This window comes from Doryrhamphus excisus, chromosome 1 (genome assembly GCF_030265055.1).
Source record: "Doryrhamphus excisus isolate RoL2022-K1 chromosome 1, RoL_Dexc_1.0, whole genome shotgun sequence".
Classification (NCBI taxonomy): Eukaryota; Metazoa; Chordata; class Actinopteri; order Syngnathiformes; family Syngnathidae; genus Doryrhamphus; species Doryrhamphus excisus.
In genome coordinates, this window is record NC_080466.1 from 10,853,300 (window position 1) to 10,874,319 (window position 21,020).

At 39.5% G+C, this 21,020-nt stretch overlaps 1 protein-coding gene across 3 annotated transcripts in view; it reads right to left on the bottom strand.

The window, feature by feature from the left end:
* ctnna2 (catenin (cadherin-associated protein), alpha 2) overlaps positions 1 to 21,020 on the bottom strand; it is a 223,596-nt gene that overhangs the window by 116,491 nt on the left and 86,085 nt on the right. The window lies entirely within an intron of this gene.

A 21,020-nucleotide genomic window follows, 5' to 3' on the forward strand; every position in this document is an offset into this window, starting at 1 on the left:
CCCAATTTGGACAATGTATAAAATATATCATCAAGTATATTATTGCATGTAGTGCATGGTTTGATCAAATTAACAGATATGGTTCTGGAATGGTGGTCATACAATACGCATAATGTGCACTATATCAACCACCTGCAGTCACGCAGGGATGTGATCATATATCAAGAACACAATACAGTAGCAGAGGCAAAAGAAAACAAGTTGAAGGAAATTAAAAATGATATGAATCATATTGGAGTTTTGAACATTCTTGTATGACAGAAGCAAAATCAATAAACAGGTGTAAGGTAACACTGTTGTATAAGCTGATGGTGTTAGAAAACAGCAGTTTCACATGCAGTCATTGCAACAAAAGTCTTTAGCACGACACCTCATTGATAACTTAAGGTCATTCATGAGTGTGTTATTGACTATTTGGAATCAACCCAGACTATGAAGTAGATTAACAACATTTAAACTTTAAAACATATTTTCTGGGGCGCGTAATAAAGAAAGAGGATTACACAGATCCACCTCATTTGTTTCAACCATTCCGCCCATCATAATCCATTAAGTGTCAGCTTTAGCAGTGGTAATTCAATCAATCTCATCATCAAAATGGTCGCTCTGAGCCCCTGCTGTGGGCTTACTGATGGTGCTAAGAATGACAAGGCACATTAAAATGTTCTGGAGCATGCAATTCTTCACCCACCCTCCAACAACAACAAAAAAAAAGAAAATGCATTTGCGCCGCTCGGCATGCATCAAGGACATGCAACAGTAAGGTCAGGATCAAACATCGATGGAATACTGAGTGGGTTGTGGGGATTCTGGGACCCTGTTCATCCTCTCCTTTTTAATGATAAAATGTCTTGGCGGCCCTGTTTGGACTACCCCGTATGATCTGGGGACAATTTAGAACACGTGTGTTCAAACTTTATCCACCATGGGCCACATACTGAAACGTCACATGATTCAGGGGCCACATGCATACATAATGTATATTTAAATTTTGTTAAAAGGATAAAAAAACACGCCATAGACAAACCTTTGTGTTATTTGTCAATATTATATTATAATAAATATTATAATAACAGCGTCAATATTAAAGCTTTTTCTTCTTATGTTGTGCCATTAGCTTTATTTGTCATATTACTGATTATGTTTTTTTGGTTTGATTTTATTTCGACCAGCCTGCACCCAATAAATGAGCTGCAAGCCGCCAATCTGTAACCCTGTCCACAGATTCAGCCTCAAGGAAGTAGCATATCCACACATATGGTCTCTTTTTTCATTTCAACTTAAACAAGTTTATTCTACAATCGCCTCTGCCTTGTTCAATACAGTCACTCCATTGAGTGTTTAAACTAAAAACTACAAAACAGCACATTTTGTCCATGGACCATAGTCAAATTGTATTTTTAAACTTTGTTACGGCCCAGTTAAAAATGGATGGCGGGCCAAATTTAGATTGCGAGCTGTAATTTGAACACCCTTTTTTTTAACGTGGGAGGAAGCTGGATTATTCCGAGAAAATCGGTGACCAACTCCACCCAGAGATGCCCAACCCTGAACCCTGATTTATGTTAGAAATTAATTTTAAATGTTACAAACAAACAAAACTTTTTAGGGAGCCGAGCCAAAAGTGTTGTTTCCCTCTAAGGGGACCTATTATGTTTTCCCACTTTTCTGACCTATAAATGTAGTTAGAATGGTGTATTCCCGTGTTAAACCATGCCATATTTTCAGATAATGAGGTATACGCATTTGGAAGTGAGCCCTGAAAGACGTTTGGGATGGCTCAAAATGCTCGATTTCAAAAGGCGTAGTAAATTTGCCCCCTCTGTGATGGTAGGGCCAGATACTGGAAGAAATATATGGCGTTGTGTGCGGGTTATTGTGTGTACCTGCTCTATAGGAGTCCACAACTCAATGCAAAGGGTCGGAAAAAAAATGGGCCCCCTTCAAGAGAGACGACATTCCCGTCACTAGAAAGAGGGGCACCTCATCAGTAACATGCCTCTGTCATTAATCATATAATTTATGCACAGACTGAAATATCCCTTCTCCATCGCTTTCCAGCCCAGTGCTGCATTTTTCGCAAACCCACGTTTTGCACCACCATTTTCTTCCTTGATATTGGAACTAGAAAGGATACTTAGCTTATTCTCATTCCTCTAAAGTGCATTGGGCTGGCGATTGCAAACATGCAAGGTCAAAGGTCTCCAAGAACACAAACCATGAGTCACAGAACAGACGACATCACCAGAGGGGCAGTGTCTAGTATCTAAATCAAAAGCAACATACTTGAACAGGAAAAGCCATAAATGAATATACACCGCGTTTGTCACTACATATATATGCCACAACCATTAGTTTTCAATAAAATGCCACTGTTAAAATTCATATGAATGCACCCTTCAGGCTAGTGTTGTTTCCTCCACTGTGGAAGGCATTTGGGACCAGTGTGTGGGAGTGGGAATGAAGACTTGTTGTTTTAACGCTGGCACTAATGAAGCCCATGGGTCCCTCTTTAACAATGGGAGGGTGTTTGATGAGAAGGTATTTTGTCCAGTTAGTGCTCCACATTCCCGCTTACATGCAAGTCTATCTTTATGTGCATGCATGTGCAGTAAGTGTGTCAACGAGAGATACGTTTAAAGGGCTGATACCTTTCTGATTTTTAAATGAATACCTTCCCTACTAGGACAGAGGGGTAGGATGCATAGTAGTGTAGGGAATTTTGGCTCCTTTAAGGGAGACGGTTATTTTGGCTCGGCTCTTGCTACAAAGAAATAACCATACAATACAAAAACAAGGACCAATCTCAATTAGACGAAAAGCATCCAATCTGAATGTGTGTAGTATTTAGAAATATCCAAATATTTACAGTGAAACAATACATTCAGAACATATTACACAGCCACATAAAGCATACATTAAAATGTGAAAATCTAAAAGCAAAAGCAGTTTTTGCTAGTCTGCCGTTAAGATTGGCATTCATAAACACAAAGTGTCCCAGCTTGTCTTTCCTGCTGCTCATTTCCCTCACCTTTCCAGCTTGTGTGTGTGTGTGTGTAACTCCTCCCTCCTCCTTCTGCTTAAACATGACACCATGCATGTTGATTAATAATGTGCGCCTCTAAGAGAAAAAAAGACAAGTAAAAAAAAACGGATGTTTCGCTCACTTCAAAGGAACGGCTTCTTATTAGCGAACGACCCATCATAGATCATAGAAAGCTGGTAGACATCATCTACAGTACCAACTATAGCAACGACTGTATGGACTCTGGTATAAGAGAACTCTCAATATTGGGGATTTTCCTATCAATGTTTTATGCTACCAATTAAACCATCAGTCTGAAATCGGATGACACAGATTAATAATAATAATAATAATAATAATAATAATAATAATAATAATAATAATAATAATAATAATAATAATAATAATAATAATAATAATAATAATACATTTTATTTGTATAGTGCTTTTCAGAGTACTCAAAGAGTTGAGTAAAAACAGAGTAAACGGTGCATTAAAATACAATATCCATACATTCATTCAGCAAGGCTAAAAGCAGGGCGGGGTGCAGCAGTCAGGTATAAAAAGTTAGATTAATTAAAAACGGATTTAAACAGGTGGGTTTTGAGGTATTTTTTGTTTGTTTGTTTTGAGCTTTTTGAAGGTGGGAAGGTCGGGGCAAGCAAGGAGTGAATGCGGCAAAGAGTTCCAGAGGGTGGGGGCAGCGATGGAGAAGGCTCTGTCACCCCAGGTTTTTCTATGCCGCTTCTCCTCATTACGGTCGTGGGTATGCTGGAGCCTATCCCAGCTGGCTTCGAGCTAGAGGCGGGGTACACCCTGGACTGGTCGCCAACCAATCACAGGGCACATATAGACAAACAACCATTCACACTCACATTCATACCTATGGACAATTTGGAGTCACCAATTAACCTAGCATATTTTTGGAATGTGGGGGAAAACCGGAGTACCTGGAGAATACCCACGCATGCACGGGAAGAACATGCAAACACACAGATGACAAGCGGAGAATCAAACCCAGGTCTTCCCGATCTCCTGACTGTGTGGCCTACGTATTACCTAATTATCAATTTATTTGCCTTATAAATGGGGAAAGTTAGGACAATTCCAAGGTCCCTTGACTGCCAGGGGGCCCTAAAAAGGGTAATTGCTATGACATTATTAATTAATGAATTTACCCAGTATTTCCGGCTGCACCCCTGCTACTGGCTATATGAAATGAGAAAATGAACCATAAAATCACCTTAATGTAGTCAAAACATATATCACTGCTGAAACTTACAGAGGATGAGACACTTTCTTTAAGGAGACTTTGGCCGTGAGAGTACATTGGTGGAACTCCAACATGACTTCCAGGAAAGTGACAGAGCAGAAGGCTGGTCGTTTCTTCCGATGAATTTAATTATTTTTCAGGTTATTTGGTTCACCTTCTGACTGTCACACACATACAGGATGGTGTTGTCCACATGGATGCTTTAGCTGCGAGTTTGTTTGACACTGCCATCAGTGTCTGGTGTGATGGACAGTATACCGTATTGGTACAAATATAAGACAACCCTGAATATAAGAACACTGCTCATTTACATCAACACAAACAAGCACAACTATTTGAGATGGTTTATTCATTATTAATTTATTTTGTCTACTATGCCGGGTAATATGAGTGTAAGGATGACTATAGGGGTGTTACTTCATGTTAAATACCATATTTACAGATTTACAGGCCATATAGGGGTTGGCTATGCTCCATCTACAGAAATATTCCATTAATAAATAAGATATGCCACTCCATGGAAATTCACTTATCAGGGTCAGGTCTGCAATCAATGAACTACAATAAATCACAAGTGCACAGGTACTTTTCTATGGTGTGTAGACTTTTTAGATGCCGCAATATGTACATTCACATGCATCTCAGTAAGTGTGCTAGTTACTGTTTATTTTCAATATTTACATGCAATCCTAACAAATTCACCTTGTGGTATTTGTGTAATTGTAATATTTGTATGTATGAGTGAGACAACAGAGGCTGTGAGAGTTAAAGGTTTGGAGGACAGAGAGTGTACAGTGCCAAAATCCAATAGAACCAGATGGTCCCCAGAATGAGCATCGCCTAGAGCAACCTACCTTCCCCCTCTTCACAATTTACTGCAGAGCACGGAGCCACACTAACTCCATGTAGAGAGTAAGTAGTGAATATAGTTCATTTCCCAGAATGAAGCAAAGCACAAAGTAATCACGAAGGACAACCTCCCAGTCCTTCACAAGCCCACACAACAACACATCCCACACTCACTCTGAGTGAAAAGCTCGACTTGTTTCCGGACATTGCAGAAAAGATGCATCTGTCAATCAAGATGGGATAAGGCATCTCATGTAAACATACGCATCAACAAAATTCATGAAAACGGCCACAAACATGCATTAGGTTTAATGGAATCTATTTGGCAATTTAACAGATGTGATCTTTCATGCTTTTATACACTTTAAGTATGACACAAATCCCTTAATTCTACATCCAAATAAGCACTTGGCTCTACTCAACCTCACAAAAGAATGTTTTAATCTCAAAATCAGGTTAGACTGTTTTGGCCCGCATGGATATTTGGGGAAATATTTGGTCCATTCAAGTGAAAAGAACAAGACATATATGTGACAAATCCGCTTCATGAGTAATACGGTGTTTTGGTCGATAGCGGCCATAAGGGCTCGGTAGGGGGTGGAGAGATGGGATACGCTCTCCAGTCATTGTTGTTTGAGAGGCCACTGAGCCTCTTGATCCCTGGGTAATCTCCAGCTATCTGTCTGAGTTATCACCTGTCCTCAAATAGGTCACAGAAGCAGCTTTATTTTTATTTTTTTTAGGATGAACACACTGTCCCCATAGACACCACATACAAAACCAATATGTCTGCCATAAATAATATGTCCCAAAAATGTAGTCTAATAACATAGCTAATTGTAACTCAAATTATCTAAAATTAAACTAAGTTTAATATTTTAGAATGAATCATTGAGGCACTGAAGAACATCATGGCCAACATCGTACCGTGTGTTTAGCCAGAGCTAGAAAAACGACTTGTACATGTACTGAACATGTTTGAAAAGTTGTTGGTCATAAAATAAGTATCTGTTTGAATATGTTGTTGGAATTTCATTCGTCCATCCATTTTCTATACCGCTTATCCTCGCTAGGGTCACAGGTATGCAGGAGCCTATCCCAGCTGTCTTCGGGGAAGAGGAGGGGTACACCGTGGACTGGTCTCCAGCCAATCACAGGGCACATATAGACAAACAACCATTCACACTCACATTCATACCTATGGACAATTTGGAGTCACCAATTAACCTAGCATGTTTTTGGAATTTGGGAGGAAACCGGAGTACCTGGAGAAAATCCACGCATGCACGGGGACAACATGCAAACTGTTGGAATTTTAATAATAAATATTTTAGTTTTCACTATGAAAACTATTTAAATGTGTATGCCTCAGATTACCCAGATATTCACATTTCAAATGATGACACGTTAGTGATTATTTCATTATAATCACTACATTTCTTCTCTGATGCTGAGAAATCATATGGTTATGTATTGACCTAACATACCAAAATTGATGCTCCTCCTTTCCAAAGCTCGTAAATAAAGACCAAACTGTATATGTACAGTGTTAAAACATATGTTCCATCCCTTACTGTATCACTCATTGAACAAACCCAGCAATGGTGAACATTAAACACTTCCATTCACTGAAGATGAAGTTACTGACCCACTGAGTATGCTGTCGTCTGGCGCCTGGGGTTAAATCCCAGAAGAGACCATTTGGGGGTAAATTCGCATGACTTTGACCCCTGCGTAGATGTCACAAAGGATGAGTGAACACATCGTATCTGTGACTACTGTGCTTTATATCCACTACATCACTTCCCATTATCTAGTCCACATCCTCGAGCTCATGGCAACAGTGGGCCATTGTCTTGGGGGTTGGTGGAAAACAGGAATCATCGGTCACGATTAAATGAACCATTCATCATCAAGGCTACTGATGCTCTTGACAGAGTTTCCAGTTTCACCAAAGGTCCCTTCATAGAATCCCAACCACATTTCATGTTTTATCATCACAGCTGATAGTGGAAGTAAAGCCACATCTCTTTTTAGCATGCAAATTTCAGTTTGTTATATTTCAACTACCTTAATACTGTAATTCTAACGACACACTATAATGACCACAAAAGAGCATGGTTGGTTGCCTTCCTTAAGACACACACAAAGTAAATTTGAAGAGACTGTGCTACCACCATTTTCTCTTAGGCTGTGACTGTCTCTGCTTAAAAACAAAAGAAGCAAAACAAAGGGGATGAATAAACTGGGTCTTATTTTGCCCTATGTCACTAAAAACACAACGTGCACAAAGCCGTGCCTCCCTTTTCCAAGCTCGGTGTAGGCAGGCGGCTGCACTGACCAAAACAATTTGTGTTATGTGAACCCCATCAAACTTTCATGGGAATAATTTCTGCAAGAGATAACAGTTCTTGACAGCACCACCCAGGGGCGCCGCCAGGAATTCTGGGCCCCATGAACAAAAATCACCTTGCCCCCGCCCTGGGCAGCTGTTGTCACCACATCTAGAACCTTAACTGACCCAACAAGAGCTTTACATAACACCAACTCTGAAAGTGTCCAAATGTCTTACTTCTTATTGTTCAATACTACCAGACTGCCTGTGACCCCCCCTCAGCAGCATAAATCATGTAATACCAATGTATTTGTTTTTCTTCTACCTGTGTTTATGCCAAGGCACATCCTACCTCGTTTAACTTTAACACTTTAAATAAAAACCCTACCAATAGGCACCAGCCTTTCTGAGACATCAACATCCATAGAGAATTCGACATTGTTCAAGTTTTTTTGCTTTGCTGTATGGGGTTTGGAAATGGGGGTAGGGATGGTGTTGGCACCATTCTTCACTTGACTAATTAAAGTCTAAACAGTGCATGAATAAATACAGATGGGAGCTGTCGTTCTGCTTTGGCTCCAGAATGGATGCTGGACTTACAGTGGAGTCAGACTTCCAAAAATCTTCTATCGATGTGCTTATCCAATACACCATGTGAGCGGGCGTGAGGGAATGTAAGTGTGTGTGCGTGTGTGTGTTAATGAGACATGGCAAAAGGGAAACATAAATAGAGATAAAGCGAGACTGACAGGGGGAAAACTGCCACCCGGTGGTAAATAAATATGATTTGCAAAGCCATATGTATCCCATGTTTGACTGCAGTTGGGCTATAAAGCATAGCACCATGAACAATATAACATCCTACAACCTACCTTACAATATTTTACATTTAATTAAATGTTAGTAGTTTCCACAAGCTTAAAAAAATAAGTTAAGAGAGGAGAGTTGTAAGAGTATAGTGGATCCGTGTATCATAACGATATTATGCCTTTGGCTTGGTGCTAAAAGGAATTTTGTCATCACTTGTTTCATAGTCAGACATGTTTACTTTCACTATCCCTGCAGTAAATACTGTAAAACTGGTGAATCAAATGTGTGTAACAATGTGCATATGACTACAAAGTGACCTTTATGACATGAGTGACACATGCAATTAACCTACAGTACCTTGATCACGATCAATGTAATGGATACCCAGCTGGACTATTCCACTCTATTTACATTTTGATGCTGTGCAAATAATTAAATAACACCCCCCAATCTTTTTGTTATTTAGTTTTCAGTTTGACCGAGACAGACACACCTTGCACAAGCCAAACAATGAGTGGAAATCAGTTGAGAGTATATGCTAGCGTCAACATGAGACTGTAGCAGAACAGAACAGTCCACCCCCACGACGTGGCTCAGTGACAGGGAGTCATTTCCACAAGCTGTCAACCTTTCACACAAAGGCCTACAGCAAAACCTGACATAATCACTTAAATGTCTATGACATGTATGTTTTTTCATGAACTGCTGCCAGGAATTGTTGACCAAACTACTTAGCAACTAGGTTAATAACAAGTCCAATAGTTCTTCCTTGCTCTGTAATTGTGTTTTAATGACAACTTTAAGGTCGCTGATTATGCAAAATGTACTTTTAATGATGTTCAAACAGTACTATGTGTCCCTAGAGCTTGTCCATGAGTGCTAAACAGGCTAGCGCTGTAGTTCATGTGGTTATTCTAGTGTCCCTAAAGTATGTACAACATTATTGTATCTGACCTATGACATCATTACGTTGAAGATGTGCAGTTTCAGTGTATATGTATGTAAAAGTGGATAAAGTACACAATTCTTGGAAATACACAGCCTGTTGGGGATATACGAGGACAAACACACCTCATTAGCATTTAAGCTACATACACAAAACAACGTTGTGTTTCCAGTTAGGTCATGATCAGGGCTCAAAGTAGGCCATCTGTGCCATACTGTCTCCTGGCCCTGCTGATCTGTGCTTACATTGAGCAATCGATCCGCGGCCTGTTTGCTTACTGCAACTTTGTGAAAATTTCCAGTTTTAATTTGAGCCGTATTTATTTTGTGCAAGGTTGCTGTTTTCATTTAGGAGCGATCGCATTAAGTAAATGACACATCTTTACTGAATGTACACAAATAAACTGTCGCAGGTGATCGGATGTGCAGTGAGTATGGTTCCTAAGACACGTTTGAGTCTTTGTATTTTGTTTCTACTATGAATGGTGTTGGTCACATTGCATTCATGTGCGTGTGCACGGAATCATGCCGGGCCTGAGATTACCTCTTCCAATCGTGCCAAAGCACGGACCAGTGCGCTCATACTAGCCAAACATGCCGGACTTTAAGTGTGAAGTAGCCCCAGCCATGTTATGATTGGCTTGCTGAGAGTTTACACTGAAAGCACTTTTAAAATGTTAAAATTCCAGCACCAAGGCTAGATTATGGCAAACACTAAAAAAAATAACAAAATACCAACAAAAAAACCCCAAAATACTATCATACAAGACCGTTAAAAATGTCAAATATGTAATTTCAAACACATAAAGATAAAGGCTCGTAGGATGTTAATAAAGTCGAGGTATTCAAATACAATGGTTTTTATCTAAAGTTTTCCTAAAAAATATCGATTTTCCTACACTGTCTTGGTTATCATACAGCCTAACAGTGCACCTAACACACTAGTTGGGTGCATCCAAATGTTGGTGTCTGTGAAGAATGGATAGTGGTTCTTTTAGTGTTGGGACACTAAAGACATATTCAGGTTGGGGAATCCTTTAATCATCTTGCGTATACATGTGTGTGGTTTATTTCTTCCATCTGCTCTTTAAAGTTAAGTTTGTCACTGTAACAGAATACGTATGGCTCTTCCACCTTCACTCATCACCGTGTTCACCAATAAGAAGTCATAAATAAAGGTGAAAGTGGGGTTCATTTATGCATTTCATTCATTATTTATCTGCATTGCACTTTGTTTTTCTGCAAGTAGAAGTATAATTAGTGTCAATAAAATGTTTAAATGTATCTGGAACGGATTTATTAGAGTTACACTATTTCTGATGAGAAAAATGTACTTGGTTCCACCGTACATGAAATCATTACCAACCTAACAGTAATATTTTTATCTCCAATTGCGCAAATGCAAATGTCCTTTTGTGACTTCAAAACACCCTTTATCAGTGCAATTATTTGGCTGTTACACTATCAGATATAACTGTCTGCAAATGCAAGATCAGCTTGTGTTTTTGTACAGAAATGCCTGAAGGATTTAAAATATCACATTGTTTCATATTTACAGGCTCATATCTATTAAAAGAAATATAATGAACAACTAGATGCCAGTGTTATAATAGGCTCATTAAGCTAGTATAAGTAGCTTTGTTTACAACAAGACCTGCAAACCAATGACAGTCATATGTACAAGTCTATAAAATCCACCCACAACCAATAGTTGTCTGGGTGGATGCATCACTGATGACCTTGTTGAAACATATATAGGACGTATAACACATAACACATAAATATGTACCAGTATATAACAGTATGTAACAGTATATGTAATTATCTTGTGATAACATATAATCACAAGATAATTACATCTAATACCAAAAATATTTTGGCTTCACTATAATTTAGTCAGCTCTTGATGGATGAACCAAATCTACTTTGAATTGTTATGTAAAGGAGAGCCTAGTGAATTTGTATGCTGTGAATGTATTTTAACATATGCATTGAGGCCATTGAGGGGGATAAATAAATCAATGCAGCTCTGAAGGGAACACTGCACCAAATGCTGAGAGCTCCTCGATCAATGGTCATGTACACCTCCCACAATTCTTAGTTTTTACTTTCAAAACACAGATAATGATCATGTGCACCGTTCTTTAATAATGCAAGACGTCAAGCCATGCATTTACTGTAAAGTCAAATGAATAAGCAACTAACAGGTCAGCTGATTTTACACAATTTCAGACAAAATAGCTATGTGCTACACTGGAATATTCATTCACATTGTCCTTCTCTCGCAACCCGTCATTTTGCATCCACTGGCTTGAATACAAAATGATACTTGTTTACATGTCAGCCTCGAGGCACAAATTTGATATGTGTGTGCGGTGAATGCATCATTCACTTGTCTTTTTTGATATCAACTCACGGCCTTGAGCTTCTTACAGCTGACGAAGGAGAAAAAGTTCACCAGATTGCTCCCGTCACACATCTCAGAAAGACTGAAGCTACCTTAGGCCTTCAAATTCTAGTTCATGTGTAAACAAGCATAAAACCCAGCCATGGCACATACGGAATGTCACATTTCGACCAGAACCGATTTACATGACTTGATAAACAGTGTGCATCTACTTAATGTGTCTCCTCATTCGTTAGCCCTAAATCCTCCCTTCATGAGGATTATGATGTTCTTCTTTTATTGCAACCATTTGAGGGAGCTGCTGATTCATTTTAACACTCTTCGAGGTGACTGTGATGCAGATGAAACGCATTGTGCTATTGTAACATTTTATTATATTCAGTTCACTTTTACTGCCTAACCTTTTTAAGGCTTCACAAAACATAGTTCCAAATTAACATGCATCCTCTTAATGTATTAGCATACATCCTCTCTGAGAACAATGCTATGGATGGAGTCCATTATTGTCTAAATAACTGGCAACTGGTACTGTCATGATCTATATATTTAAAAAATATATACTTGTGTAGAGTTATCTAGGTACATATTATTTAGATAGATGCATAGTCGGGTGAAATCCATACTATTGCACAACAGGATGCACAACTTGACAGGGGTGCATTGTTCATCATGACACCGACATTGGTGAGCTGTGAGTCGCTGATGGGAAACATGAATGCCAACATGTACTGTGACATTGTGACACATCGCTCGGGAAACTGGGCTGTATAGCAATTTTCTAACATGATAAGGAGACCAAACACATCTCTAAGATGTGCCTTGCTTGAGGAAGCTGAAGGTGATGGAGTGGACATTTGAGCACCTGCGGGACAAAGAAGGTCTAACGTCCATCAGCTCCACCAGTGGAAGGGGATTCCAGCAACAATCTGGTGAATTCCCTGCTCAAGATGTTTAAGTCAGCGCTACATCGCAATGGTGCTCACACTAAATATTAACACTTTGGACATGATCACATTTTCTACCGCTTACCCTCACAAGGGTCGCGGGGGTGCTGGAGCCTATCCCAGCTGTCTTCGGGCGAGAGGCGGGGTACACCCTAGACTGGTCGCCAGCCAATCACAGGGCACATATAGACAAACAACCATTCACACTCACCTAGCATGTTTTTGGAATGTGGGAGGAAAACGGAGTACCCGGAGATAACCCACGGGGAGAACATGCAAACTCCACACAGAGATGGCCGAGCTGTGAGGTCCGTGCGCTAACCACTCGTCCACCGTGCAGCCCTTGTTTAGTTGTACTTTTAGAAAATAAAGACTGATAAACATGATAAATTTGAGTGGTGTGTGAGCCTTGAACCTTGGTTAGTGTACGCCCTGGCAAGTGTGTGTTTTCAGTTAAAGTAAAAAAAAATTCGCCTGGGATTGCATACATTTGAATACACCATGGGGTCCTGTCACATTACTAATGTACTGCACGAGTCCTTGATGTATAGCGGAAGTCTGCTCTGTGACCTGTCGATGATGTCACCTGTGGATAACTACGTCTTTTCTAACCAACACAGTTACACGACAAGTCTATACTTTCTTTCCATCAAAATAACTGACGATTGTGTCGAGGAAAGTAACAATTGGCAGCATTTGATAAAGAACGTGAGAAGCACTACTGACTTTAAGAAAAAAACATATAACAAATAACCAAACACAGTGGTGGTGCCCCAAGTTAATTTCACAGCCACATCGGCATATTTGTCTACAATCATGTCTTCGGTGAAGATAAAAAGATTAAATGTCCCGTATCCCTTTCATTTGTCATTTATATGATTTTACAATGCAATTGCATTATTTCTAATGGGAAAAATGTATTTGGTTAGTGTGCGTTTCAATTAGAGTCAAACCTTCTGGTACAGATTAATGATGCTAACCACTGTACTTACTTTTCTGAGTCAATGTAGATGAATCAGTATTTATTTTAAATAATTAGCCATTATACAAAAGTGAAGATTCATTGTGCCAACATCCAGAGCATTACTCCGCATAAGTATGCAGAACAAAAACTTCGCACAAAGCATCCATAGTGGGTAATGATCACACATATTGCATCTCAGCAACAATGAACAGACACTGAGTGCTGTTTAGTCAGTGTGTCGTCCTCCTTAGGGAATCCAACAACCTCCATTTTGAATGATAAATCAACCGTTGCTCAATTAAGTGTAAATTACAGCCGTTACAGCCATCATTTTTGTGGAATTGTCTTAAGCCCCCCACCTAACACACACCTCTGCCCCAATCCTCTAGTCTCAGATGAGGAAGGAGATGAAAGCGGTAGGATAATTTGGCAACTAGGTTCTGTACCACCATGAGTATAGAAAGGATAATTAAGGCTTATTTACGCTCAGACTCATAAGATAAGGAAAATGCAGGAAAATGGCTGGAATTTGAGACATGCTGAAATTGCTTATTTAGCTGCGCAGTTAAAATGAGAGCCTCTCTTAATCTCCATCTCCAGAGTCCAACTACTGAAGTAAGCATGATGATAAAAGTAATAGTTATTTAAAATAGAGTGGAATATATTACAGATAGCTTCTTAGTTACAGTTTGTGGAGCAAAAGCAGACAATTGTAGGACACATACTTACAAACTCATGTCATTGCTTTTACATATTCCTAAGTAAAAACCCATACTCAATATAAGGGGTTTAAGGATACGTCATAACCACGGTTCAGTTAATTTTTGGTTTGGTAAAAGAAAAAAAAATGCAAAACATAAAATTGCATAGCTTTTGCATAAACAACATTATTGATTTCTTAAATTAAACGTATAAACCTGCAAACTGCAACATATAATTCTCCAATAAATATACTTAGCAAATATATGTCTGCATGCTCTAAAGTTGTGCATTAAGAGTTTGAGATTGTAACTCCATTTCCTACGACTACTGACAGAATGTTTGGTAAATGTTTGCTGGTGGTCAGAGAGGCTGTTTCCCATCAGACTACCCCAGGGCAGTTGTAGCTACAGATGCCGCTACCAACGTGGGACTGTGGCATGAGTAGTGTAAAACACTTTGGGTGTCTAGAAAGGTGCAATAATAATCAAATCAATTGTTATGACCACAAGCCATGACTACTGTGAGCCCAAGGTATTGTTGTTATGTGACAATATATGGCGATACATTGTTTTTTGTGTGGCCTGTGTAGTCTACTGAATAGAACTGCAACTGACGATTATTTTCCTTCTTGATTAACCTGAAGATGGTTGTTTTGATTATGTACGTATCATTAGACCATAGACCAAATGTTGGAAACCCACAGCTCCGCAGCTGCATGTGGCTCTTCAGCCTTTTTGTTGCAGCTCCGTTCACAGTGCTAAAATATGTTTTTAACACCCAAATGAGGAAAATGCGCATTTTTTAATAGCGATAAAACTTTCAGATGTTCCCCATAGGCCATGAATGCATCCTCTGTGGTTGGATGAGCTTGAGGAAGGGAGGGGAGACCGGTGTTTGCCTGCCTGTGTTCGTTGAGACATGACTGAACCCCCCTCCCCACGCTAATGACAAATATATACCCCCAAAAAACAAACAACTCAAAAGAAAATAATTCTGCGTAGACAGATTGCTTTGTCTTCTCTGCCAAGGATGCTGGCTTACCTTTATCCTTGATATGTAACGAGAAATTTCCAAAGATGTTTTCGAAACCGACACAAGTCTTTTAAAAGTAGTTATTTATTCAAAGCAGATCCATGTGTAACAGTGGTTATCCCTGCAGTACAATTATTGTGTTTTGCAGTTCCAGACTATTTTTTAATAGTGTGTGAGGGTGCAAAATGGCTCTTTTGATAGTAAAGGTTACTGACCAATATGAACAAATTACAAACAGTTAGTGGTTTGATTCACAATATGTCCAAAAAGAGGCAAATATGTTGATTACTGTTTTCCAAAGTCAAAGCTGACGTGTGTGAATCTGTTACTTTGCCTATAACACAAATATAATAGGTCTGTTTTCATGGATAAGTCAGAAATGTTTTAAATATTCATATTTACAATCATATATTTACAATTTTAAATAAAAAAAAACATTAATCAGGTACCAAAATAGTGGTTGATTAATTAAACCTAATGATTACAGGACTATGACTTTGGGTCCAAGGGTGACACCGGTCAAGAATCATACCAGCATCATATGTGGTAGAAACTTTGCTCTTCTTCCGAGCTGACTCATTCCCATTCAACATTTAACCCTGTCTTGCAATTTTGTTTTTTACGATACTGTGCTTACCCCCGCTTCACCATACACCCATTCATTATTCAACCTCATCCCTTCCTGTTTCCCTATAGGTACCCCCTTCCTTCTGATGTCTATGATCACAGCATGGACACAGGCCCCTCACATCGTGATGCTTCTCAGCAATTACAAGCACGCGTGTGCGAGCGTACACGCACACTTAGACATACATCAACTCACTGTAAAAAGATACATTTGCGTGTGGTGTAATGTTTATCAAAGCGGCAGACATCTCCACAGAGATTCACATAAATGATCTTTATGTCTGGATATAGACCAGAGCTGTTTAAAATGCAAAGATGTGCTTGTTCTTAATTAGGAATTTTGCAATAACAGGGTTTATGAAGGGAAGATGTGGCATCCACTAGCCTCCTCTAAGCATTCCTTTTAATCGACCTATAACAGTATTTTGTTCTGATGTAATTGTGCCTCCATATTTGCTCCGGAATAACAGCTATATATTACCCAGGGAAGGAATCATATTGGGAAAGCGCATTTTGAAAATATACCCTTCATGGTCCATTTCTTGACATAATAGAACCACACAGTTGCTATCTCGAAAAAAAAAAGGTAGACGACAAAAAATATATAAGACAGTACTTTTTCCTTTGAAGAAAGACTGCAATTCGGGGTCGAGAGTGTTACATGCAAACCAACCGGTGACAGTCAGACAGCCAGAGCCTTTTTTCCTGTCAGTCACACGGATCAGGGACCTTGTTTTTTTTTTTTGGTTTTTTTTTGTTGTTAATTTGGTAAAAGTGCAAAAAATATTTTGTTACCTGCAATATATTGTCAGAAAACAGAGACAGTGTACAAAAAAAAACAAAACAAGGCAAACGTTTTAGTGACAAAAAAAAAACTTGACAAACTGAGCTGACAAAAACAAGGGTTGGTTGGATTACATGTATTACTAGTTTATAAAGTATTGTGCTGTACTGTACTGTATACTATTGATGGAATTCCATGTTAAATCTAAATTCAAAAGCATGTAAAAACAGTGTGCCATAAGGATAAGACTTATGTCGCTGTTGCATGATCACCTTTTTAGCGTAACAGTGGCAGCCCCCATGGCTAGTCCTGTGGTCCCCACATGTTTTTCTCCATCTAAAAACTATTGTGCGGTTGAATGTTAAAGGTGCAACATCAAGGGTATGAGAAATTGTGATATAGCTGTCCATAACCCACACTTAGGTATAGATAAGGTAAATGGAAATTTAAAATGAATAATGTTGATGGTGTGTTGGAAAGGAACACATGGAGAAAAATCTCCTCTCTTTATAAGTATACTTCTTGTGTGTAGGTGCAGCAGACTGCATCTAGGGCAGAGGAGAGTACCAATTGTGTGTGTGTGTGTCTTTGAGTACAGGCGCACATGTATCCATGTGCTGTTAATAAAAATGCCCAGGGCTCACTCATAGTGGCAAATAGGCTTAGTTGCAAGATGCAGCACGATAACGGGAAAGAGTGAGAGTGGAGGAAATGGGGAACGAGTTGAGGGTAGAATGAAAGAGGTACTGAAATGAAGCGTACAGTTCCAGATTTGTTTAGGTGGCGAATGACCCACATGGTGCGACTTGTTTGCTCGACAGCAGACAAAAAACAATCATTATTCTAGCATTAAGGTGGATTAGTAAGGCTTACCAGGAATTTTATCACTCTCCCATAATGTGCTGTATGGTGTTAGCATAATTCAAAAAATGATTGGACACACTTTAGCACAGAATCCTATAGGGTTATGACACAATAATTATTAGGAGTTTGCTATATGTGGAGCTTAGCCAACTGTTTCATTGATTGAAACATTTTTGTTACATATTGTACGTTGAAAATGAAACAAGTCTTGATCACTCTTAAATGGTACAACATTGACATCAAACTATTCTTAATTATTGTTAATAAGTGGATATTATATTATTATAGCAAATTTGGGAACGTTTGTCTTGGCTGCAATCTTCAGTTGGTATTATTTTGGAAAAAAAATACAGTACGCATCTTGTATTGATGTTCACTTAGTGCTCTATTAAACTCCACACAGATATGCAGAAACAGAGATTTGGACCCAGCTCTTCAAGATATCCTGACTGTGTGGCAAACATGCTCAGCACTCCACCATAAGGCCCACTCTCCACAACTTTGCCATTAAATTACAGCACAACACAGCGACAGCATTCACATGCAGCTCATCACCACAGCTTCAAACCGCTATTTGTGTTTGATTGTTGCAGTCCTGATCAAAGTCTTCAGACCAGTTGGGTCTGAGTCCCCTAAAATATGCATTTTTTTCCACAAAAGTATATAAACTTACAAAATCTGGTGACTTCTTATATGTGTTAATCTCTCAAAAACAGAATTGTTTTGCAGGAATAAAAAGTGATTTGAATAGGGTCATTCATTCATTCATTTTCTACCGCTTATCCTCACAAGGGCCACGGGTATGCTGGAGCCTTTCCCAGCTGTCTTCGGACGAGAGGCGGGGTACACCCTGAACTGGTCACCAGCCAATCAGAGGGCACATATAGACAAACAACCATTCACACTCACATTCATACCTATGGACAATTTGGAGTCACCAAGTACTCCCACACATGCACGAGGAGAACATGCAAACTCCACACAGAGATGGCCGAGGGTGGAATTGAACTCGAGTCTCCTAGCTGTGTGGCCTGCGCTCTAACCACTCGGCCTTGAAAAGGGTCATAAATCGCATAATTACAAGAAAAAGTTGCAAGAATATCCATCTATCCTTTTTCTATACAGCTTATCCTCACTAAGGTCAAGGGGGGAATGCCGGGCAGCTGACTTCAGGCGAGAGGCACGGTACACCCTGGATTGGTAGCCAGCCAATCGCAGAGTGGCAAGAATAAAGTCAAGTAAATAAAAACAAGTATGCTGAGAGAGGTTCAATATATCAAAAACACATGCTATTTTTGGTATATATTGTATATAAAACACTATGAAAGGCTATTTTAACACATAGGATGTGATGACATTCATTGGCTAAGTACAACTTCATTACAAAGACACCAAGATACAGGTCACAGGGATTTTCTCCCTCCCCCTCACAGCCAGTACTCATGCTGCTGACTTTAATGATTTTCTGAGCTTTGCTTTCATCGGTGCTCAGTTGTTTGTCTGCTTGACCTGTGTGAGTAAAGGTGATCAACATCACATAAGGCAGAGAAACCTGAATGATATGTATGATGTATGATAGTATGGAGGAGGAACAGAACCTTGCCTACTTTCCTTTCTAATTCATTCATTCATTCATTTTCTGACGCTTATCCTCACGAGGGTCGCGGGCATGCTGCAGCCTATCCCAGCTGTCTTCGGGCGAGAGGCGGGGTACACCCTGGACTGGTCGCCACCCAATCACAGGGCACATGTAGACAAACAACCATTCACACTCACATTCATACCTATGGACAATTTGGAGACGCCAATTAACCTAGCATGTTTTTGGAATGTGGGAGGAAGCCGGAAGTACCCGGAGAAAACCCACACATGCACAGGTAGAACATGCAAACTCTACACAGAGGTGGCCAAGGGTGGAGTTGAACTTGAGTCTCTTTGCTGTGAGGCCTGCATGGTAACCATTTGTACGCCATGCAGCCCTTCCTTTCAAATATGTGGCGCTTGAGTTGAAGACATAAACAAAAGCTGTATCCCCTGTACAATGTAAATATGGATGCTTTGAAGTGGTTTGATGGTAGCTTTCTGTCATGGTTTATAAGGGTAACCCTGGGAAAGAAAACGGGAGATAAATGTAATACTGACAAACACCACCCACCCCCTAGTGTTTTGGTAAGGAATTGCAAGTTACAAGCTCAGCCCTTAGCCATCAACAGCACAGCCACTATAAACTAAATCTGAATTATTTTCCACATTTGAAGGTTTTTTTCTAAGAAACAACACAATAATTAGCTTCCCTGGGAACTGCAAATGTCCCGCTCTGATCTTCAGAATTAGCCGGTTGTTGTTTATGTAACTCTGGGCCACACCAGGCCACAACCAATATGCTAAGTGCGATAATGCATCTCAAACCCGGTTGATACTCAACTCCCGACACCCGTAAATAGAAGAAAAGCAACACCATCATGCAAACGTGTCATCGATGTACCGTGGTGAGTTTCACTTTGGATGCTGGATATGAGGCTTCGTAGCTACAGCGGTAGTTACCCCTCACTGTGGCCGGATTGCTGTGTCAACCAAAAATGGTGCAGGGAGATTGCAGGGTAAGTGCCGCTCTAACCGCTGGATGTTTATACTATGGAGCATCAAGAAAATACTATTGCGTTGAAGACAGTCTAATCGGGCGGGTGAAGACAGGAGCCGGGCTGCAGGAGGCATGTTTTTCCAAATTATTGGATGGACATTTATTGGATTAGGGACCTGATTCCCAGAGGTTTGTTAAAATAAATGATAGTGTTGGTCATGCTGTGTAATAATACTTTGGTTGCATTATTTTTAATGCTTTGAAAAGCTACTGTATTTTTATAACCATATCCAATTCCACAAATTCATGTGCATATTAGCTTATTTAAAAAAAGGATTGGTACTGGATCAGATTTGTGAGACCATTAAAAAAAATTGAATCGGAAGCCAAAATATGTGAATCGGGACATCCCGACTGGGAACTAATGACTTTTATAAAGGAGTCATTCAATTATTTTTAGGGGAAATGACTAGTAACTATAATTGCTAAAAAAGTAACTTTCCCAACACTGTATATTACCAAAATTAAAGCCCATGTATCAGTCCTACCAGGAAGGGAAAATTTGTTCTAAATTGCACTGACATGTATATAGCAATTGTATGAGAGTCTGTACCCCCGAAATAAGGAACCACAATGCAAAAAGAATCTTTTGTGACAAGACATGGATTGGGGCTGACATACAGTACAATATACTGTCAAACTACTTTTTAAAGGTGGTCCACAAATATTGTCAAATCCAGGCTCTCTTAGAAAAGTCCAGTTGTTGCTACTCTACATGGATGATTCATATTCTACACAGACATATTTCTAAAGGTACTACAGTCAAAACAAGTAATCCTTCCAAACGACACAAACAAAACACATAAAAAGGAGCTAAT